Source organism: Notothenia rossii (genome assembly GCF_949606895.1).
Source record: "Notothenia rossii genome assembly, chromosome: 8".
In the NCBI taxonomy this organism is placed as follows: Eukaryota; Metazoa; Chordata; class Actinopteri; order Perciformes; family Nototheniidae; genus Notothenia; species Notothenia rossii.
The window spans coordinates 49505757-49513198 of NC_136906.1; the positions used below are offsets into that span (position 1 = coordinate 49505757).

The window sequence follows — 7442 nt, forward strand, 5'->3', positions numbered from 1 at the left end:
CAGATTACAGCGTTGCTGGCTGTAATTTCTATGACGTGACAGAGTCCTTGGCCAAGTGAATATATGTCTTTTGCTCTCTCATAATAAATAGTTAAACTTAGAAGTCGTTCAAAATTATTTCCTGGAATTTTGAACACAACAGTCACACAGTAACTTAAGAACTGCAAAGGATTTCTGCTTACCCAGCAAGGACCTACAGTAACAGTTGACAATATCATTTATTTATTCATTTCTTTTTTATTTGCCTTTTTTTGCCACAGTGGAAATAACGAGACATGCCCTGGGAGAAGTGTCCCAGCTCTCCGTGGAGTAATTGGTGCTGCCTTCATCCTGATGTGTCACTCACCCACTGCAGTAGATTTACAACTTCATCTGGTACGGGTGAAGCACTTTCCCCTGACAGCTGCTGCTTCACAGCACTACAGCTCCTCCAACCAGGGAGGATGGAGGATGGATTCATGCTGGTTTTTTTATGTGTTTCACAACCTAAAAAATATTAAGATTTTATTTATTAAAACTTCTTCTTAACCATTCATTTAAAGGGGACCTATAATGCAAAATGCACTTTGTGATGTCTTTCATATATATGTGTCCCCGGTGTGTCGGGGAACTCACGCAGCGTCAGAAAATAAAACCCTTTCTCTTTTCCTCCGTTCCCAAATCTTTTAAAAACGGGGGTACAACGAGCGGATACAGATTTGCTGCCGATATGACGTCAAATCGGCAGCGGACCCACAGAAAGTTGCTATCAGAAACAATGCCTGACGTGTTTTGGACGTAATCTTGTCTATGTTTACATTAGCAAGCCTTGCTAACACTCAGAGCTAACCTGTACTGTAGAGCACATGTGTTTAAATCATAGACTGTATATATAAATGGACGTAGGGTCCGTGACGTCACCCATAGGATTCTGCAGAGTTGCCGAGAAGCCCTTAATAGGCGGAGTCGGCCACTAACGGCTCGACAGTGACGTCAGAGTTCAACTCCCGCCTACTCCAGCCTGCTCCAAATAAGGGCAAAGAGGCGGAGCCGAGGCGGGACCTCCTGCCACCGGGCTGAAAGTTCCAGAGCTAGCTGAAGCTACAAAGCTAAGCTAACATGCTCCCCATCTGCACACTGCCGTGGAATTTTACGTTTTGAAGTATTATTTGAATTATTTGAAGGATTAAATTAACGTGTTATGGCAGGAAAGTTCAATCTGGTATATTCATTTTAATGTCACCTTATATAGAATGTGTGTTAAACTTGTGATTTCTGCATTGAGTGACTTCTGCCTAGCAGATACCAAGAAGAGGCCCCTAGGGTCTCTCTGTTAATTATCAATAGTCCTTGCAATCAACAGGGGAATTCCCGGATACATGTTCAGATATAAGGCAGTTAAAGTCTTGTAGAATTAATGATTTATCTCCTACAGACCCCAAAAGAGGCCTTGAGACTTGGGTCACCCAGCAGTAAATGAGATAAAGGTCCTTTTGAGCTTATCAATAAAATGTATTCATTCCTAGTAAGCTGACTTTGGGGTGAAGGGAAGTTCAGGGAAGCCATTAAGCGATAAGAACAATTAACTTCTGTTAAAGATACATGATAGGATGTTTGTGTGTGTTGAAGATGTTTAGGGGGAATGCGTATGTGTCCTGTCAAAGAGTCCCCTGTCATGACTCCAAATCATTGATTGGGGGATCTGCCTGAGGGCAGAGGGACAGAAACACACACACACACACATACACTGTGAAGCAAACGATGGAATCAACAAACTGACTTACTACCTGGGATCCCGCCCAGAAGGGAAACCGACCAATGGAACACTGCCAACTCACTGTCTAGCTCGCTCAGAAGTGAACTCTGTGTATAAATGTTGTGATCCTTTTGAAGATCGGCACTCTTGTTTTTGACTTGCCGTTCCTGAGACGTGTCTCACACGGTGGTAGAACCTGAGCCTGGAGTACTCTGCAGAGTGCTTCGTGATTAGGTGAAGTATTTCTATGATTTTGCCATTAAAGCAGATTATTGTTTAACCCTTATCCTGGCTGCTTTGAATTTTTCCTTCTTTTGATAACCCGCTCATATAGAGAGGCGAAGTCCCTCCCCTTCCGGGAGCCTCCATGGGACCCCGGAAGCGGAAAATTATACATAGAAGTCAATGGAGAGAGAAAAGTTATCTTTTGATCCCGTTTGAATTGTGCCACGAATGACACATATGATGTTTGTCAATCTTAAACAATCATTTCCATGCAAAAAAAGTCACAGTTTGTTGTAAAACTGCTGAAATATAAGACTATGAATAATACGCAACTAGAAAGACTACAAATCCCAAATGCATTCTGGGTCGCGTAAGTGATGTCATAGGCGATAATGCTCCAAGACTGGTTGTGACTCGCAAAGCAAAGAGGAAGAAGAAGACTGATTTATTCCCTCCAATAAATATAAGAGATTGCTCCAATAAATTCACTTTTACAAGATGCCTGTGTGCTTTGTACGAGGTTGTAATCACAAAAGAGATCATACCACTTGCTCGTTCTATCGCTTCCCGTCTGATGAAAGGACCAGGAGTCGTCGGACCAAACATATCAGGTAATATACATGTTTTGCATGGAACATAGTCAAGTTAGCTACCTAGCTAGTAGCGAGCATGTTAGTTAGCATTATATTACATTACTTAGCCTTGTCATTTGTATTAGCCTTAACACGAAGTAAACCGAAATGTTAAACAGTAAGAGTATTCATGATGGTAAGTATTTTGTGAAACATTTGAAGAGTAGCCTATCGCCCCCTCCACCAGGTGCTAAGGGGGCGGGAGGTAGGCTAACCCCACATTAGTATCAGCGATCTTTTCTACTTAATGCTATCTGCACAAATGGTTAACATTGACCATTAAAAGATCAGGCAGTTCAGGGAGAGTCGAAGGAAGGAAGGCAGGCAGCTTTGCATGACATTCTTCTGGATGTGTTTCATTGTGATGATAGTGAGAGTGAGTCAATCTGTTTGTTGGAAAGACAGTAGTTGAGTGATTACTGAGAGAAAATTATTAAAAGAGATAATTATTCAGTGTTGTTACTTTAAAGTGTTGTTACTGACCTTTTTCTCTTTTATTTTCTTTACCTCACCTGTAACTGCTGAGACCCTGAGGAACAAGCACACTGGACTGACCTGCTCTGGCAACCTGATTTCCACTGTACGTAATAGTATTTGGTTATGGTATATTATTTATATACATCAAAGGCACAATGCACCCCCCAGAGACACACATGTATTGAGTGTGATATTTTGCATTGGTCATGTGAAATCATCTTTACATACTAGAAAACTGTAGGAGCGGCAACTTGTTTTGAAATTGAATTTTTAATATCCGATAATAAAGTTGATCTGTTTTCTTTATTCTTCTCTCTTCCCAGCTCCATCCATCACCATTCTCTGTTCCTGCAGGTCCTGCTTGCTAATCAATATTCATATTTTTTTACACAATTACAAATAAAGTCAATGTATTGTATGACATGAAGTTGTGCTTCATTCTGAGTCAATAATAAATTCATTCTGCCTTCAGCTGCAAAATTATTGTGGACTGCACTGACATCCATGTAGCTGCCCCCCAGTAAGATGAACCAAGCAAAGTTGACATACTCAACATACAGCTGTACTCTTAAGTTTACATGAAGAATTTGTGAAATATTGGTAATAACAGGTTTAAATGATTATTAGTAATTAATTATATAATTTTCTCATCGTAGATGAGCAGACAGGGAGCAGATGAGAAAAGCAGAATATGCAGCTGCCATTTTCCACATGGAAAAGAGAAAGGGCCAAGTGTATTTGAGTGGACAAAAGAGAAATCCCAAATACGAAAAATAAAATTATACAATTTACAGATATGTATACAAATAAATATATATCCTATATACACTATCATGTATAATGATGGTGTATGATGTAGAAGGAAGTGTGGTAGATAACAAGTAAATATAGAGTTACATACAGATCCATGTTACAGCAAAAGATGGAATAACTAAGAAGCACGCAGTATAATAATAATTACACGCACCAATTAAATAACTGCTCAGCATCTCCACCACAATCCCAATCTGCTGTGTCCTGTTTTCCTCCCCTCTGCATAACACCCCATCACACATACGAAACACAACGCAGAGTCCGAGGGTGTTAAGAGTATGTTTATTTAAATGTCCTCCTCTCTACTGGCCAACACAGGGAGCATATGCTGGGTGTAGAATTGTTCCAGGAGGAGGAGATTTCCATGCCATGCAGGGTCTTTGGGGATGGGGAGGATAATCGCCTCCATCGTGGTCCACAGCAGCAGAGACTCCGGTCTGTGATGTGCAGCTGTTATATAATATACAATACATTTTTTTGAAAAACATTTGATCAAAAAATAAAGATTTGGTCAGGATCTAGAGTCAGTGTGTAGTTTATTAATTAATCAATGCTCTCTACATTAGGAAAACACATACCAGTGTACCAGAGGGAGTCACACACAGCTGTGCCTAGATAACCAAACAAATTGACAACAGGGATGCAAACTCATCAGGTATGAAAAAGGTGACAAGGATCCGAGCCCCCTGACCCCACAGAATATCGGCTTTAAAATTAGGAATAACAGGATTTTAGCAGTCAGAACAACTAAAGCAGCAGTGTTAATATAAACAGAAACGCCATAGAGTCACATCTAATAGAAATATATAAAAAGCATTTATTTTAATTGTGTAGCAGTCAGTTTATAATTTTGGCAGCACTGTTGAGCATTTTGAAAATGTATTTTCATGCCTCTGTGCAAGGCTTAGTCTTTCTATTTTTATAGCCACTGGTGTAAAGTAACCAAGTTCATAAACTCAACAAGTACTATACTTGGGCACAATTTTGAGATACTTGTACTTTACTTAAGTATTTCAATGTTTTGCTACTTTGTACTTCTACTCCACTACAGTTCAGAGGTAAATGGTGTACTTTTACTCCACTACATGTATGTAATACCTTTAGTTACTTTACAGATGTGGATGAATGATGTGAAATATAATCAAGTGTTAAATCAGACTTTAGTTCCACCTGGAGTAAATCCAAAAGCTACCCTGCCTGCAGTATACAAAGTCATTCAAACTAGCTGCACCTTTACCAGCTTTGATAACACTTTAATGATCAGTCATTATAAAACATATCATATTATTCTGAAATGGACCAATCTGCAAAATGACTACTTTTACTGTCGCTACTTTCACTATATTTTGATAATAATAATTTTCTACTTTTACTTGAGGAACATTTGGAATGCAGGACTTTTACTGTAACAGAGTATTCCTACACTCTGGTACTTCTACTTTTACTCAAGTACAAGAACTGAGTACTTCTACTTTTAATCAATTTCAAGATATATACTTATACCACCTCTGTTTATAGCCTATGAAAAAAACGATTAGAAAACGAAGGCTAAAGCTAACGTTAGCAGATAGTGATAATGTATGCTAGTTAGCTAGCTCAACGATAATATTGCGACGGGGAAAAAAAACTTTTCAGTGCATATCACGCTCTGCCGCTCCGACAGGGAGCACTACTCTGAACACCTGAACGGCCCGTTCTAACAGCTGTTCACCAGCGGTCCAGTCTGTGCCACAGTGACTCCGGACGCACAGTTAATATTAACGAACGCACCGTAGGTAATGTAGCTGCTGAAGCTAGACCATCATCGCCGAGCAGCAGAGGCTTATTATACATCATGAGCAGAGCCGACAGGCAGGAAGACTCGAGCACACAGCTCGCGCTTCATTATAATATATAAAAAAAAGCTCGCGGCCGCACATTAATCCGGGTCCCAGACCCCCTCCCATACCCCAAAAATATTTTTATTGCAGATCTACAGGAATCATAAAAACGACCTATTTTGGATTCAAAACGGAGAATTTCGCCGAAAGGTGACAAGTTTGCATCCCTGGACAAGATAACCAAAATCCTTGAATCTACACACAGCAAATAAACTCAAATGACACAACGAGATGTAAAAAGGAGATCACACATATAGTCGATATAGAACTGGCCGCTTCAATCTGAAGAGCAACTAAAACAAAACACGGGAGTGTATCTTGTTCTTGTGAACACTAATGTTATCCACAGCATACACAGACACCACAAAGTTCTTAAGGAGAAAACTAGTTGCTAAAACAAAACACGTTAGTGTACCTTGTTAGCTAGCTGACATTAACCTTAGACATTGCACTCATATTACTCACTGAAACCTTGTAAAGCCGGTCCCGCATGCTGGCTCTTACAGAACCGCTCCCTTTCGTGTATGTACAGCTCTCAACATGCCCAGACTTGTAGTGATTTTCACCTCTTTTTATACTTTTTCGCCTCATTCTGAAAGAAACAGGTGAAATTTACTAACGTGACAGCCATCTTTGTGATGGTGACGCGTATTGTGCGAGACCAGAGACCTGTAGTTCACTGAGCGGTTTCACACAAAAAAAATTGTAACTTCACAGTTTTACGACACATTTTTATTTTTTTGACTTGCAAAATGTTCTTTTAATTTGACAAACATCATATGTGTCATTCGTGGCACAATTCAAACGGGATCGAAAGATGACTTTTCTCTCTCCATTGACGTCAATGTATAATTTTCCGCTTCCGGGGTCCCATGGGTCGGAAGTAGATGGGCGGGACTTCGCCTCTCTATAGGAACGGCGCGGAGCAGAGATTCTGCCCCAACAAATGGTGTTTCCCCGACGTGATGACGTGGTGACGTCATGAGTAGGGTTTTTGAGAGGAAAATCAGCAGCCAGCGGACGAATGGTCCGGAGAAGAGGCCTAGAATAATCTCTGACAACTAAAACGAGGATCCTACAATTGAAAGGTGAGCAGACGAGCCTGTTTCTATCGAAGGTCTGTAATTGGCTAAACTAAATTTTAGAGTTGTCAGAGACATATTTCGGTGTCATAGTTGTTGCGGTGGAATATACAAATACATATTTTAGATAGGTAGGAATGTTATATAACATAAAAGTGAATCAACGAGGTATGTAAGACGAAGGTGAAAGGCCCCGTACTTTTTTCAAAAAGGAGACGGCTGAAGACTCGTTGGGGGATGTTCAGTGGCTGTTTTCAGACGCCATCCGGAACAAATCAGAATAACAATTCTTAGGTTCATAGGAATCGAAGTTGAGTTATAAGTAAATCCAAAGGAGAGTAACGCAACCTTCAAAAAGCAATTTTGAAGTGACCGGACCTCATTAATCCTTTGTTCTGTGGGGTTGAATCTATAAAGCCAAACGTCACGATAAAGAGTTCTGTAAGCCTGGGTTACGACTCCATGTCAGCGTCACATCGTTGAAAGACGGTGTTGAAGCGAGCTGAGAGGCTTGCTAAACTTGTTGGAATAAACATCGGACAATAAATGCTGAATAGACTGTACGGGGAATTTTTTCGGTGAATATTTACTGGTAACA

At 40.3% G+C, this 7442-nt stretch overlaps 2 long non-coding RNA genes across 2 annotated transcripts; one reads left to right on the forward strand and one right to left on the reverse strand.

Moving 5' to 3' along the window:
- Nucleotides 1-2078: 2078 nt before the first annotated feature.
- On the forward strand, nucleotides 2079-3492 carry LOC307017176. The gene is made up of 2 exons (XR_013802053.1): nucleotides 2079-3172; nucleotides 3393-3492. It is a non-coding gene; the product is annotated as an uncharacterized lncRNA (long non-coding RNA).
- Nucleotides 2748-6653, reverse strand: LOC307017177. Its single transcript, XR_013802054.1, has 2 exons — nucleotides 6228-6653; nucleotides 2748-4332 (listed from the first exon to the last, which is right to left on the reverse strand). It is a non-coding gene; the product is annotated as an uncharacterized lncRNA (long non-coding RNA).
- Nucleotides 6654-7442: the final 789 nt, after the last annotated feature.